The following is a 17,348-nucleotide window of genomic DNA, read 5'->3' as shown; positions in this document are numbered from 1 at the left end:
CACGGGGCACTGACTGAGGTGGAGGGGTGTGCGGGAGCGGGAGAGGAGGATGTTGGAGGTTGGGGGACTGCATGCAAAGGGGAGGAGGGGTGAGGGCAGATAACACAGGGCTTTGTCACTCCCGGCTCCACGCTGCAGCTCGAGGAGGCTGATGTGGATGCAATGCTTGACCACGATCAGCTTCACCTCATCCCCCCCCCCCCCCCCCCCCCCCCCCTCCCGGGGAGTTCACCCACCCCTCTCCCCCTCTTACTCCCAACAGCCCTCTGCCTGATGCACTCATGCTTAACCTTCACGGCACACGTGACCCATTACGCTGCTACCATGGGGCCTATGAGATGGGCCTTACTGTCTGAGTCCTACCTGCTGGGTCATGGGACTGGGGAAGTGGTGGTGAGGCACCGCTGGGAGGTGTGGGCCCTGGTCCCCTGGATGATGTGGATGATTGCAAAACAGATACCATGGGTCAGCGAGCCAGGAGATTAAGTTCCTCAGCAAGACAGTGGGATAGAAGGTGGATGGTCTTGGGGAGAATATGATCAAGCCGGCCACAATTTGACCAAATTCTGCCCCAATGTTGACCAAATTCTGCCCCAGTGTTAACCACATTTACCATAACATTTCACCCGCTAATGTTTTGCTCAAACACCCCCTGACCTGCACCTTTGACGCCCCGTAACGCTCGTTCACACTAGCCAGCCTTATCTTGACTCCTTCGCATCCGAGACTTGAATGGATATGGCAGCTGGTTTAGCCATTCCCCACCAGATCTGGCTGGACCACATGAAGGACCATCGGGTCGCGCTGAGGCCTGCACCCTCAATCGGGTGTCCTGGATGGTGTCGAGCTTCTTGAGTCTTGTTGGGGCTGCGCTCACCTGGGAAAGTGGAGAGTATTCCATCACACTCCTTACCTTGTAGATGGTGGACAGGCTTTGTTGAGTCAGGAGGTAAGTCACTTACTGCGGGATTCCCAGTCTCTCACCTGCTCCTGTACCCATGGTATTGAAGTGGAAATGGAATGTAGGGGGCATGAGTGGCAGAACAGTCATGTCACTGGACGGGTAACCCAGAGGCCCAGGCTATTGCTCTGGGACATGGGTTCAAATCCCATCACAGAATCTGGTGTAATGGTGATCTCGTCTAGCCTCAGTAACGGTCACCATGAAACTTTCACTGATTGTCATAAAGACCCAATGTGATTCACTAATGTCCTTGAGGTCTTAACTCTTACACGTGACTCCAGACCCACAACAACGTGATTGGCTCGTAATAAGGGTTTTCCAGTGATGCCCACATCCCATGAAAGAATAGGGTGGGGGGGGGGGGGGTAAAAAACTATGTGGCTAGCCCAGTTCTGTTTCTGGTCAATGGTTACCCACCCCCCCAGGATATTGATAATGGGAGATTCAGCGATTGTAATGTCATTGAATGTCAAGTGGAGATGGTTAGATTCTCTCACCATTGCCTGATGGTTATTTCGTGACACGAATGTTACTTGCCACCTTTCATTCTAAACCTGTCCAGGTCTTGCTGGATTTGGACATGGACTGCTTCAGTATCTGAGGAGTCGCGAATGATGCTGCACATTGCGCAGTCATTAATGAAATATCCCCACTTCTGACCTTATGATGGAGGATATATCATTGATGAAGCAGCTGAAGATGGTTGGGCCTAGGACACTACCCTGAGGAATTCCAGCAGTGATGTTCTGGGACTGAGATGATTGACTTCCAACCACCACAACCATCTTCCTTTGTGCCGGGTATGACACCAACCAGCGGAGAGTTTCCCCCCTGATTCCCATTGACTCCAGTGTAGCTCGGGTTCCTTGATGCCACACTCAGTCAAATGCTGCCTTGATGACGAGGGAAGTCACTCTCACCTCACCCTGGCATTCAGCTCTTCCATATTTGGACCACGGGTGTAATGAGACCAGTAACACAGAGGCCCTGGCGGAACCCAAACTGAACATCAGCATGGCGTTGAACGAGGAGTGGGGGTAATTTCTATACGGTGACGGCCCAAGTATGAAGAGCTCTCAATCTTCTGGTGATAATTGCAATATTGTAGCCCTGAATCTTGGTCTGGACTCGCCAATAATAATACTTCCCTCCTGAGGGTGGAGCTTCACGGATTTTTAATTCATCCTTGGGTAAGGACAGCTATTTCCTTTCCAAAGGCAATAGTCCCAACAATCTGACAGTGGGTCACTTGTACTGATCTCGTTTAGTTCTGGCTACGCCTTTGTTTTAACTAAATTCAAATTTTCAAACTCCCACGGGAATCATAGAATCATAGAGCTTATTCTGCAGAAGGTGGCCATTCAGCCCATCGAGTCTGCACCAGCCCTCGGAAAGAGCACCCTACTTAAGCCCATACCTCCACCCTATCCCCGTAACCCAGTGACCCCACCTAACCTTTTTGGACACTAAGGAGCAATTTAGCAGGGCCTAAACCGCACATCTTTGGACTGTGGGAGGAAACCGGAGCACCCGGAGGAAACCCACGCACACACGGAGGGAAAATGCAAACTCCACACAGACAGTGACCCGAGGCCGGAATTGAATCCGGGATCCTGGAGCTGTGAGGCAGCAATGTTAACCACTGTGCTACCGTACATTTGATCTAATTTCTCCCCTGGATTATTAGGCCACATCTCTCAGTTACTAGCTCAGTTACATCACCTACTCTTATTTATAAATTGATGGTAAAAGTTGGGCGAATGTCTGATTGGGTCATTTATTAATTCACCTGTTGTCTGAGATTGTAGCTGGGTGATGTGGCCCCTGTTTGAAGTGCTGCATTTTTCTCGCCCACAGAGGGCATCGACCCAGTGCCAGTGAAGAAACGGCAATATTTGTCCAGGTAAGAATGGTACTGGTGTTCATAGAATCCCTACAGTGCTGAAGGAGGCCATTCGGACCATCGCGTCTGCACCGACCCTCTGAAAGGGCACCCTGCCTAGGCCCACTCCCCCACCCTATCCCTGTAACTCCAATGAACCTTTGGAAAATAAGCGGCAATTTAGCCAGTCCACCTAACCTGCACATCTTCGGACTGCGGGAGGAAACCGGAGCACCCGGAGGAAACCCCAGCAGACACGGGGAGAATGTGCCAACTCCACCCAGACAGTCACCCGAGGTCAGAATCATACCCGGCTCCCTGGTGCTGTGAGGCAGCAGTGCTAACCACTGTGACACCGTGCCGCCCTTTTTCCAACCCATTGGATGTGGGCGTCGCTGGACGACCCCTGATTGCCCTTGAACTGAGGGGCTTGCTGGGCCATTTCAGAGGAGCCATTTCAGAGGGGTGTTCTAAGAGTCAGCCCACGTTGCTTTGAATCTGGCGTCACATGTCGGCCAGACCGGGTAAGGGTGGCAGATTTCCTTCCTAAAAGGGCTTTCGAGGTGATGATTGTAGCTAAGAATGTGGGTTTGCCCCAACCATTTACATCCAGATAAAAGGTAAAAAGAACATTGGATGTCATCATTTTCAATCGCAACCGATGGCCCCATTTTGTCTAGCAGTAGTTGCCGGAAATGCTTCTGCTGTTGCGATTTTCACTTGCTCCGGGCATGTCATTTGTTGCGATATTTTCTTCAATTTGCTTTGAAGCGTCATCCCTTTGTTGCCACCTCGTCACTCCTGTCCTCCACCAATCACGGTTCTTTCCTCCCCTTCCGTTGTCCTGCCCCGATTGCGAAATGTTAAAACTCTCAACAGCTCGCAGTTCTGACGGAAAGTATTTGGCCTGAAATGTTCAGTCTGTTTTTCCTTTCCACAGGTCGCGGCCGGGGACATACTGAGCGATCCCAGGATTTCTTGGTTTTTTTTTACCCCCCCCCCCTCCCCCCACCCTCTTTAATTTCAGGTTTACAGGTATATCCTTTACTTTTGTGAAAAGGATTTGACCGCTGAGTTTGGTGGATTGGCTGTGGCCTGTTCGCTGGCGCACACTTTTTGCACCTTCTCCACCGATGTGCAATTTGTGTGACAGCGATGGCTGTGTTCATTTACAGCTCAACCATCGTGGTAACGTTGATGGGTGCCATGTTCAGATTTAGTTCTTTAGAGGGAGATGGCGGCCTGGTGGTAATGTCACTGAGCCAGAGGTCCAGGCTAAAACTCTGGCGGTGCGGAGTGGGGGGGGTGACATGGGTTGAAACCCCACCACGACAGCTGGTGGAGTTCAAAATCAAGTCACAGATCTGGAATGTACACTGGTCTCGGCAAGGGTGCCCGCGAAACCGACATCGACTGTTGTATAAACCCGTCTGGTTCACTCCTATCTTTTAGGGAGGCAAATCTGCCGACCTTGTCGGGCCTCCATGTAACTACAGACCCACAGCAATGTCATTGCCTCTTAACGTCCCTCTGAAATGGTCTCACAAGTCACTCAGTTCAAGGGCAATTAGGGATGGGCATAAAATGCCGGCCTTGCCCAGTGATGTCCACATCCCATCGAAGCATTAAAGGAATTGTGGGATCCTTGTACCCTGCTGGTTCTGAGGCACATCACACTGTAAAATTCTTCACCTTCAGCAGCCGTTTACCCTTTTGTGTGAGTACGACGATAATAAAACTTATTTTTGGACTATTTTCCATGAATGTGAGATGCAGTAAGACGTACCAATGAACATGACTGCTAAAGTGCCTCGTGTAACAATCAGAGTGCTTCAATGACAGTGCATAACTTTGACAAGGCAATGGCCTGAGAATGTACCAATTTGTACAGTAATCGGACTCTGTACCAGTCTGAGACTATACCAATCTGAGAGTGTACCAATCTGAGTGTGTACCAATCTGAGAGTGTCCCAATCTGAGAGTGCACCAATCTGAGAGTGCACCAATCTGAGAGTGCACCAATCTGAGAGTGCACCAATCTGAGAGTGCACCAATCTGAGAGTGCACCAATCTGAGAGTGCACCAATCTGAGAGTGCACCAATCTGAGTGTGCACCAATCTGAGAGTGCACCAATCTGAGAGTGCACCAATCTGAGAGTGCACACTAGGGGCTGTTTAGCACAGGGCTAAATCGCTGGCTTTGAAAGCAGCCCAAGGCAGGCTAGCAGCACGGTTCAATTCCCGTAACAGCCTCCCCGAACAGGCACTGGAATATGGCGACTAGGGGCTTTTCACAGTAACTTCATTGAAGCCTACTTGTGACAATAAGCGATTTCCATTTCATTTCATTTCTGATAGTGCACCAATCTGAGAGTGCACCAATCTGAGAGTGTACCAATCTGAGAGTGCATCAATCTGAGAGTGTACCAATGTGAGAGGAAACTAACCTGAGTGTACCAGTCCACAAATATACAAAACTGAGAGAGTATCACTCTTGAATATACTGATATGAGAGTTTAACCATCCATAAATACACAAGTTTGAGAGTGAACCAATCTGAGAGCAAACCAATCTGAGAGTACCAATATGAGAGTGCACCAATCTGACAGTAAAACTATCTGAGAGTGTACCAATCTGAGAGTGTACCAATCTCAGAGTGTACCAATATGAAAGTGCACCAATCTGAGAGTGTACCAATCTGGGAGTGTACCAATCTGAGAGTGCACCAATCTGAGGGTATACGAATCTGACAGTAAACCAATCTGAGAGAGTACCAATTTGAGAGTGTGCCAATATGAGAGTGTACCAATCTGAGAGTGTACCAATCTGAGAGTGTACCAATCTGAGAGTGTACCAATCTGAGAGTGTACCAATCTGAGAGTGTACCAATCTGAGAGTGTACCAATCTGAGAGTGTACCAATCTGAGAGTGTACCAATCTGAGAGTGTACCAATCTGAGAGTGTACCAATCTGACAGTAAACCAATCTGAGAGAGTACTAATTTGAGAGCGTGCCAATTTGAGAGTGTACCAATATGAGAGTGTATCAATTTGAGAGTGTACAAATATGAGAGTGTACCAATATGAGAGTGTACCAATCTGAGAGGAAATCCGAGAGTGAACAAATCTGGAAATGCACCAATGAGACTGAGCCAATCTGAGTTTCACAGTTTGTAAGTATATCAATGGGTGACACGATTCAGAGCTGCTTTAGTGACAGTGTACCGATCTGCGATTGTACCAATCTGAGAGCAAACTAATGAGAGTGTATCAATCCACAAATATACAAACCTGAGAGTGTACCACTCATGAGTGTACCAATGTGAGAGTTTACTCATATATAAATACACAAGTTTGAGAGTGAACCAATCTGAGAGTAAACCAATCTGTGAGTAAATCATTATGAGAGTGTACCAATCCGAGAGGAAACTAATCTGACAGTGTACCAATCCACAAATATACAATCCTAAGAGTGTACTCCTTTTGAGTGTACCAATCAGAGAGTTTACCCATCCATGAATACACAAATTAGAGAGTGGACCAATCTGAGAGTACACCAATCTGAGAGTGTACCAATCTGAGAGTGTACCAAACTGAGAGTGTACCAATCTGAGAGGAAACTAATCTGAGAGTGTACCAATCTGAGAGGAAACTAATCTGAGAGTGTACCAATCCACAAATATACAAACCTAAGAGCATACCCCTTTTGAGTGTACCAATCAGAGAGTTTACCCATCCATGAATACACAAATTAAGAGTGTGGACCAATCTGACAGTACAGCAATCTGAGAGTGTATCAATCTGACAGTGTACCAATCTGAGAGCGTACCAATCTGAGAGTCTACCAATCTGAGAGTGTACCAATCTGAGAGTTTACCAATCTGAGAGTCTACCAATCTGAGAGCGAACCAATCTGAGAGTGTACCAATCTGAGAGTGTACCAATCTGAGAGTGTACCAATCTGAGAGTTTACCAATCTGAGAGTGTACCAATCTGAGAGCGAACCAATCTGAGAGCGTACCAATCTGAGAGTGTACCAATCTGAGAGTGTACCAATCTGAGAGTTTACCCATCCATAAATACACAAATTAGAGAGGGGACCAATCTGAGAGTACACCAATCTGAAAGTTTCCCAATCTGAGAGTGTACCAATCTGAGGGTGCACCAATCTGAGAGTGTACCAATCTGAGAGAGTACCAATCTGAGAGGAAACTAATCTGAGAGTGTACCAATCCACAAATATACAAACCTAAGAGCGTACCCCTTTTGAGTGTACCAATCAGAGAGTTTACCCATCCATGAATACACAAATTAGAGAGTGGACCAATCTGAGAGTACACCAATCTGAGAGTGTACAAATCTGAGAGTGTACCAATCTGAGAGTGTACCAAACTGAGAGTGTACCAATCTGAGAGGAAACTAATCTGAGAGTGTACCAATCTGAGAGGAAACTAATCTGAGAGTGTACCAATCCAGAAATATACAAACCTAAGAGCGTACCCCTTTTGAGTGTATCAATCAGAGAGTTTACCCATCCATGAATACACAAATTAAGAGTGTGGACCAATCTGACAGCACAGCAATCTGAGAGCGTACCAATCTGAGAGTCTACCAATCTGAGAGCGAACCAATGTGAGAGTGTACCAATCTGAGAGTGTACCAATCTGAGAGTATAACAATCTGAGAGTGCTCCAAACTGAGAGTGTACCAATCTGAGAGTGTACCAATCTGAGAGTGTACCAATCTGAGAGCGAACCAATCTGAGAGCGAACCAATCTGAGAGTGTACCAATCTGAGAGTGTACCAATCTGAGAGTGTACCAATCTGAGAGTTTACCCATCCATAAATACACAAATTAGAGAGGGGACCAATCTGAGAGGACACCAATCTGAGAGTGTACCAATCTGAAAGTTTACCAATCTGAGAGTGTACCAATCTGAGGGTGCACCAATCTTAGAGTTTACCCATCCATAAATACGCCAACTTGACAGTAAACCAATGTGAGAGTGTACCAACCTGAGGGAAAACCATTATGCGAGTGTACCAATCTGATAGGAAACTAATGTGAGTGTACCAATCCACAAATATACAAACCTGAGAGTGTACCACAGTTGAGTGTACCAATCTGAGAGATTACCCATCCATGAATACACAAATTGGTGAGTGAACCAATCTGAGAGTAAACTAATGTGGGAGTAAACCAATCTGGGAGTGTACCAATCTGAGAGTATAACAATCTGAGAGTGTACCAATCTGAGAGTGTACCAATCTGAGAGTGCACCAATCTGAGAGTGTACCAATCTGAGAGTGCACCAATCTGAGAGTGTACCAATCTGAGAGTGTACCAATCTGAGAGTGCTCCAATATGAGAGAGTACCAATTTGAGAGTGTACCATTGTGATCGTAAACTAATCTGAGTGTGAACCAATCTGAGAGTACACAAATCTGAGAGTGTACCAATCTGAGAGTTTAACCATCCATAAATCAGCCAACTTGACAGTAAACCAATGTGAGAGTGTACCAATCTGAGGGAAAACCATTATGAGAGTGTACCAATCTGATAGGAAACTAATGTGAGTGTACCAATCCACAAATATACAAACCCGAGAGTGTACCACAGTTGAGTGTACCAATCTGAGAGATTACCCATCCATGAATACACAGATTGGTGAGTGAGCCAATCTGAGAGTAAACTAATGTGAGAGTAAACCAATCTGGGAGTGTACCAATCTGAGAGTGTACCAATCTGAGAGTATAACATTCTGAGAGTGCTCCAATCTGAGAGTGTACCAATCTGAGAGTATACCAATCTGAGAGTGTACCAATCTGAGGGTATACCAATCTGAGAGTTTACCAATCTGAGAGTGTACCAATCAGAGAGTATACCAATCTGAGAGTGTACCAATCTGAGAGTATAACATTCTGAGAGTGCTCCAATCTGAGAGTGTACCAATCTGAGAGTATACCAATCTGAGAGTGTACCAATCTGAGGGTATACCAATCTGAGAGTTTACCAATCTGAGAGTGTACCAATATGAGAGAATACCAATCTGAGAGTGTACCAATCTGAGAGTGTACCAATCTGATAGTATACCAATCTGAGAGTGTACCAATCTGAGAGTGTACCAATCTGAGGGTATACCAATCTGAGAGTTTACCAATCTGAGAGTGTACCAATATGAGAGAATACCAATCTGAGAGTGTACCAATCTGAGAGTGTACCAATCTGAGAGTTTACCAATATGAGAGTGTACCAATCTGAGAGTGTACCAATCTGAAAGTTTATCAATCTGAGAGTGTACCAATCTGAGGGTGCACCAATCTGAGAGTGTACCAATCTGAGAGTTTACCCATCCATAAATACGCCAACTTGGGGGTAAACCAATGTGAGAGTGTACCAATCTGAGGGAAAACCATTAAGAGAGTGTACCAATCTGATAGGAAACTAATGTGAGTGTACCAATCCACAAATATACAAACCCGAGAGTGTACCACAGTTGAGTGTAACAATCTGAGAGATTACCCATCCATGAATACACAAATTGGTGAGTGAACCAATCTGAGAGTAAACTAATGTGAGAGTAAACCAATCTGGGAGTGTACCAATCTGGGAGTGTACCAATCTGAGAGTGTACCAATCTGAGAGTATAACAATCTGAGAATGTACCAATCTGAGAGTGTACCAATCTGAGAGTAAACCAATCTGGGAGTGTATCAATCTGAGAGTGTACCAATCTGAGAGTATAACAATCTGAGAGTGCTCCAATCTGAGAGTGTACCAATCTGAGAGTGTACCAATCTGAGAGTGTACCAATCTGGGAGTGTACCAATCTGAGAGTGTACCAATCTGAGAGTATAACAATCTGAGAGTGCTCCAATCTGAGAGTGTACCAATCTGAGAGTGTACCAATCTGAGAGTGTACCAATCTGAGAGTATATCAATCTGAGAGTGTACCAATCTGAGAGTATATCAATCTGAGAGTGCTCCAATATGAGAGAGTACCAATCTGAGAGTGAACCAATCTGAGAGTGTACCAATATGAGTGTGTACCAATCAGAGTGTACCACTCTGAGAGTGTACCAATCTGAGAGTTTACCCATCCATAAATCCGCCAACTTGACAGTAAACCAATGTGAGAGTGTAACAATCTGAGGGAAAACCATTATGAGAGTGTACCAATCTGAGAGGAAACTAATGTGAGTGTACCAATCCACAAATATACAAACCTGAGAGTGTACCACTGTTGAGTGTACCAATTTGAGAGATTACCCATCCATGAATACACAAAATGAGAGTAAACTAACGTGAGACTGAACCAATCTGGGAGTGTACCAATCTGGGAGTGTACCAATCTGGGAGTGTACCAATCTGACAGTGTACCAATCTGAGAGTGTACCAATCTGAGAGTGTATCAATCTGAGCGTGCAGCAATCTGAGAGTTTACCCATCCATAAATACACAAATTGGTGAGTGAACCAATCTGAGAGTAAACTAATGTGAGAGTAAACCAATCTGGGAGTGTACCAATCTGAGAGTGTACCAATCTGAGAGTATACCAATCTGAGAGTGTTCCAATCTGAGAGTGTTCCAATCTGAGAGTGTACCAATCTGAGAGTGTACCAATCTGAGAGTGTTCCAATCTGAGAGTGTACCAATCTGAGAGTATACCAATCTGAGAGTGTTCCAATCTGAGAGTGTACCAATCTGAGAGTATACCAATCTGAGAGTGTACCAATCTGAGAGTGTACCAATCTGAGAGTTTACCCATCCATAAATACACAAATTGGTGAGTGAACCAATCTGAGAGTAAACTAATGTGAGAGTAAACCAATCTGGGAGTGTACCAATCTGAGAGTGTACCAATCTGAGAGTATACCAATCTGAGAGTGTTCCAATCTGAGAGTGTACCAATCTGAGAGTGTACCAATCTGAGAGTGTTCCAATCTGAGAGTGTACCAATCTGAGAGTATACCAATCTGAGAGTTTACCAATCTGAGAGTGTACCAATCTGAGAGTTTACCCATCCATGAATACACAAATTGGTGAGTGAACCAATCTGAGAGTAAACTAATGTGAGAGTAAACCAATCTGGGAGTGTACCAATCTGAGAGTGTACCAATCTGAGAGTATAACAATCTGAGAGTGCTCCAATCTAAGAGTGTACCAATCTGAGAGTGTACCAATCTGAGAGTTTACCCATCCATGAATACACAAATTGGTGAGTGAACCAATCTGAGAGGAAACTAATGTGAGAGTAAACCAATCTGGGAGTGTACCAATCTGAGAGTGTACCAATCTGAGAGTATAACAATCTGAGAGTGCTCCAATCTGAGAGTATACCAATCTGAGAGTGCTCCAATATGAGAGAGTACCAATCTGAGAGTGTACCAATCTGATCGTAAACTAATCTGTGAGTGGAACCAATCTGAGAGTACACAAATCTGAGAGTGTACCAATCTGAGAGTTTACCCATCCATAAATCCGCCAACTTGACAGTAAACCAATGTGAGAGTGTAACAATCTGAGGGAAAACCATTAAGAGAGTGTACCAATCTGATAGGAAACTAATGTGAGTGTACCAATCCACAAATATACAAACCTGAGAGTGTACCACTGTTGAGTGTACCAATGTGAGAGATTACCCATCCATGAATACACAAAATGAGAGTAAACTAATGTGAGACTGAACCAATCTGGGAGTGTACCCATCTGAGAGTGTACCACTCTGAGAGTGTACCAAACTGAGAGTGTACCAATCTGAGAGTGTACCAATCTGAGAGTGTACCAATCTGAGAGTAAACCAATCTGGGAGTGTTCCAATCTGAGAGTGTACCAATCTGAGAGTAAACCAATCTGGGAGTGTACCAATCTGAGAGTATACCAATCTGAGAGTGTTCCAATCTGAGAGTGTACCAATCTGAGAGTGTTCCAATCTGAGAGTGTTCCAATCTGACAGTGTTCCAATCTGAGAGTGTTCCAATCTGAGAGTGTACCAATCTGAGAGTAAACCAATCTGGGAGTGTACCAATCTGAGAGTATACCAATCTGAGAGTGTTCCAATCTGAGAGTGTACCAATCTGAGAGTGTTCCAATCTGAGAGTGTTCCAATCTGAGAGTGTTCCAATCTGAGAGTGTACCAATCTGAGAGTGTTCCAATCTGAGAGTGTACCACTCTGAGAGTGTACCAATCTGAGAGTGTTCCAATCTGAGAGTGTACCAATCTGAGAGTGTACCAATCTGAGAGTAAACCAATCTGGGAGTGTACCAATCTGAGAGTATACCAATCTGAGAGTGTTCCAATCTGAGAGTGTACCAATCTGAGAGTGTACCAATCTGAGAGTAAACCAATCTGGGAGTGTACCAATCTGAGAGTGTTCCAATCTGAGAGTGTACCAATCTGAGAGTGTTCCAATCTGAGAGTGTACCAATCTGAGAGTATACCAATCTGAGAGTGTTCCAATCTGAGAGTGTACCAATCTGAGAGTATACCAATCTGAGAGTGTACCAATCTGAGAGTGTACCAATCTGAGAGTTTACCCATCCATAAATACACAAATTGGTGAGTGAACCAATCTGAGAGTAAACTAATGTGAGAGTAAACCAATCTGGGAGTGTACCAATCTGAGAGTGTACCAATCTGAGAGTATACCAATCTGAGAGTGTTCCAATCTGAGAGTGTACCAATCTGAGAGTGTACCAATCTGAGAGTGTTCCAATCTGAGAGTGTACCAATCTGAGAGTATACCAATCTGAGAGTTTACCAATCTGAGAGTGTACCAATCTGAGAGTTTACCCATCCATGAATACACAAATTGGTGAGTGAACCAATCTGAGAGTAAACTAATGTGAGAGTAAACCAATCTGGGAGTGTACCAATCTGAGAGTGTACCAATCTGAGAGTATAACAATCTGAGAGTGCTCCAATCTAAGAGTGTACCAATCTGAGAGTGTACCAATCTGAGAGTTTACCCATCCATGAATACACAAATTGGTGAGTGAACCAATCTGAGAGGAAACTAATGTGAGAGTAAACCAATCTGGGAGTGTACCAATCTGAGAGTGTACCAATCTGAGAGTATAACAATCTGAGAGTGCTCCAATCTGAGAGTATACCAATCTGAGAGTGCTCCAATATGAGAGAGTACCAATCTGAGAGTGTACCAATCTGATCGTAAACTAATCTGTGAGTGGAACCAATCTGAGAGTACACAAATCTGAGAGTGTACCAATCTGAGAGTTTACCCATCCATAAATCCGCCAACTTGACAGTAAACCAATGTGAGAGTGTAACAATCTGAGGGAAAACCATTAAGAGAGTGTACCAATCTGATAGGAAACTAATGTGAGTGTACCAATCCACAAATATACAAACCTGAGAGTGTACCACTGTTGAGTGTACCAATGTGAGAGATTACCCATCCATGAATACACAAAATGAGAGTAAACTAATGTGAGACTGAACCAATCTGGGAGTGTACCCATCTGAGAGTGTACCACTCTGAGAGTGTACCAAACTGAGAGTGTACCAATCTGAGAGTGTACCAATCTGAGAGTGTACCAATCTGAGAGTAAACCAATCTGGGAGTGTTCCAATCTGAGAGTGTACCAATCTGAGAGTAAACCAATCTGGGAGTGTACCAATCTGAGAGTATACCAATCTGAGAGTGTTCCAATCTGAGAGTGTACCAATCTGAGAGTGTTCCAATCTGAGAGTGTTCCAATCTGACAGTGTTCCAATCTGAGAGTGTTCCAATCTGAGAGTGTACCAATCTGAGAGTAAACCAATCTGGGAGTGTACCAATCTGAGAGTATACCAATCTGAGAGTGTTCCAATCTGAGAGTGTACCAATCTGAGAGTGTTCCAATCTGAGAGTGTTCCAATCTGAGAGTGTTCCAATCTGAGAGTGTACCAATCTGAGAGTGTTCCAATCTGAGAGTGTACCACTCTGAGAGTGTACCAATCTGAGAGTGTTCCAATCTGAGAGTGTACCAATCTGAGAGTGTACCAATCTGAGAGTAAACCAATCTGGGAGTGTACCAATCTGAGAGTATACCAATCTGAGAGTGTTCCAATCTGAGAGTGTACCAATCTGAGAGTGTACCAATCTGAGAGTAAACCAATCTGGGAGTGTACCAATCTGAGAGTGTTCCAATCTGAGAGTGTACCAATCTGAGAGTAAACCAATCTGAGAGTGAACCAATCTGAGAGTGTACCAATCTGAGAGTGTACCAATCTGAGAGTGAACCAATCTGAGAGTGTACCAATCTGAGAGTGTACCAATCTGAGAGTGTACCAATCTGAGAGTAAACCAATTTGAGAGTGTACCAATCAGAGTGAACCAATCTGAGAATAAAGCAAACTGAGAATGTACCAATCTGAGAGACGACCAATCTGAGAGTGTACCAATCTGAGAGAAACCAATGTGAGAGTGTACCAATCTGAGAGTTTACCAATCTGAGAGTGTACCAATCTGAGAGTGAACCAATCTGAGAGTGTACCAATCTGAGAGTGTACCAATCTGAGAGTGTACCAATCTGAGAGTAAACCAATTTGAGAGTGTACCAATCAGAGTGAACCAATCTGAGAATAAAGCAAACTGAGAATGTACCAATCTGAGAGACGACCAATCTGAGAGTGTACCAATCTGAGAGAAACCAATGTGAGAGTGTACCAATCTGAGAGTTTACCAATCTGAGAGTGTACCAATCTGAGAGTTTACCAATCTGAGAGTGTACCAATCTGAGAGTGTACCAATCTGCGAGTTTACCAATATGAGTGTGTACCAATCTGAGGGTGCACCAATCTGAGAGTGTACCAATCTGAGAGTTTACCCATCCATAAATACGCCAACTTGGGGGTAAACCAATGTGAGAGTGTACCAATCTGAGGGAAAACCATTATGAGAGTGTACCAATCTGATAGGAAACTAATGTGAGTGTACCAATCCACAAATATACAAACCTGAGAGTGTACCACAGTTGAGTGTACCAATCTGAGAGATTACCCATCCATGAATACACAAATTGGTGAGTGACCCAATCTGAGAGTAAACTAATGTGAGAGTAAACCAATCTGGGAGTGTACCAATCTGAGAGTGTACCAATCTGAGAGTATACCAATCTGAGAGTGTTCCAATCTGAGAGTGTTCCAATCTGAGAGTGTACCAATCTGAGAGTGTACCAATCTGAGAGTGTACCAATCTGAGAGTGAACCAATCTGAGAGTGTACCAATCTGAGAGTTTACCAATTTGAGAGTGTACCAATCAGAGTGAACCATTCTGAGAATAAAGCAATCTGAGAATGTACCAATCTGAGAGACGACCAATCTGAGAGTGTACCAATCTGAGAGTAAACTAATCTGAGAGTGTACGAATCTGAGAGAAACCAATGTGAGAGTGTACCAATCTGAGAGTGTACCAATCTGAGACTTTACCAATCTGAGAGTGTACCAATCTGAGAGTGTACCAATCTGAGAGTGTACCAATCTGAGAGTTTACCAATATGAGTGTGTACCAATATGAGTGTGTACCAATCTGAGAGAAAAGCAATCTGAGAGTGTACCAATCTGACCATGTACCAATCTGATAGTGTACCAATCTGAGAGTTTACCAATATGAGAGTGTACCAATCTGAGAGTGTACCAATCTGAGAGTTTACCAATATGAGTGTGTACCAATCTGAGTGAACCAATCTGAGAGTAAAGCAATCTGAGAGTGTCCCAATCTGACAGTGTACCAATCTGATAGGGTACCAATCTGATAGTGTACCAATCTGAGAGTGTACCAATCTGAGAGTGTACCAATCTGAGAGTGTACCAATCAGAGAGTAAACAAACATGAGAGTCTACCAATCTGAGAGTGTACCAATCTGAGAGTAAATTAATCTGAGAGTGTACCAATCTGAGTGTACCAATATGAGAGTGTACCAATCTGGGGGTTTACCAATCTGAGAGTATACCAATCTAAGAGGGAACCAATCTGCGATTGTACCAATCTGCGAGTGTACCAATCTGAGAGTGTACCAATCTGAGAGTGTACAAATCTGAGAATAAAGCAATCTGAGAGTGTACCAATCTGAGAGTGCACCAATCTGAGACTATACCAATCTGAGAGTGTACCAATCTGAGAGTGTACCAATCTGAGAGTGTACCAATCTGAAAGTTTACCAATATGAGTGTGTACCCATATGAGTGTGTACCAATCTGAGAGAAAAGCAATCTGAGAGTGTACCAATCTGACCATGTACCAATCTGATAGTGTACCAATCTGAGAGTTTACCAATATGAGAGTGTACCAATCTGAGAGTTTACCAATATGAGTGTGTACCAATCTGAGTGAACCAATCTGAGAGTAAAGCAATCTGAGAGTGTCCCAATCTGACCGTGTACCAATCTGATAGTGTACCAATCTGATAGTGTACCAATCTGAGAGTGTACCAATCTGAGAGTGTACCAATCTGAGAGTGTACCAATCAGAGAGTAAACAAACATGAGAGTCTACCAATCTGAGAGTGTACCAATCTGAGAGTAAATTAATCTGAGAGTGTACCAATCTGAGAGTGTACCAATATGAGAGTGTACCAATCTGGGGGTTTACCAATCTGAGAGTATACCAATCTGAGAGGGAACAAATCTGCGATTGTACCAATCTGCGAGTGTACCAATCTGAGAGTGTACCAATCTGAGAGTGTACAAATCTGAGAGTGAACCAATATGAGAGTGAATCAATCTGAGTACACCAATCTGAGAGTGCACCAATCTGAGAGTGTACCAATCTGAGAGTTTACCAATATGAGAGATACAATCTGAGAATAAAGCAATCTGAGAGTGTACCAATCTGAGAGTGCACCAATCTGAGAGTGTACCAATCTGAGAGTACACCAATCTGAGAGTGCACCAATCTGAGAGTTTACCCATCCATAAATACACAAATTTGGGAGTAAACCATTATGAGAGTGTACCAATCTGAGTGGAAACTAAGGTGAGTGTACCAATCCACAAATATACAAACCTGAGAGTGTACAACAGTTGAGTGTACCAATCTGAGAGATTACCCATCCATGAATACACAAATTGGTGAGTGAACCAATGTGAGAGTAAACTAATGTGGGAGTAAACCAATCTGGGAGTGTACCAATCTGAGAGTGTACCAATCTGAGAGTATAATAATCTGAGAATGTACCTATCTGAGAGTGTCCCACTCTGAGAGTGTACCAATCTGAGTGTACCAACCTGAGTGTACCAATCTGTGTACCAATCTGAGAGTGTACTAATCTGAAAGTGCACCAATCTGAGAGTACCAATCTGAGAGTGTACCAATCTGAGAGTATACCAATCTGAGAGTGTGCCAATCTGAGAATGAACCAATCTGAGAGTGTACCAATCTGAGAGTACCAATCTGAGAGTGTACCAATCTGAGAGTATACCAGTCTGAGTGTGCCAATCTGAGAATGAACCAATCTGAGAGTGTACCAATCTGAGAGTGTACCACTCTGAGAGTGTA

This window comes from Scyliorhinus torazame, chromosome 29, assembly GCF_047496885.1.
Source record: "Scyliorhinus torazame isolate Kashiwa2021f chromosome 29, sScyTor2.1, whole genome shotgun sequence".
NCBI lineage: Eukaryota > Metazoa > Chordata > Chondrichthyes > Carcharhiniformes > Scyliorhinidae > Scyliorhinus > Scyliorhinus torazame.
The sequence above is the reverse complement of the archived record's forward strand: the minus strand, read 5'-3'. Positions refer to the sequence as shown.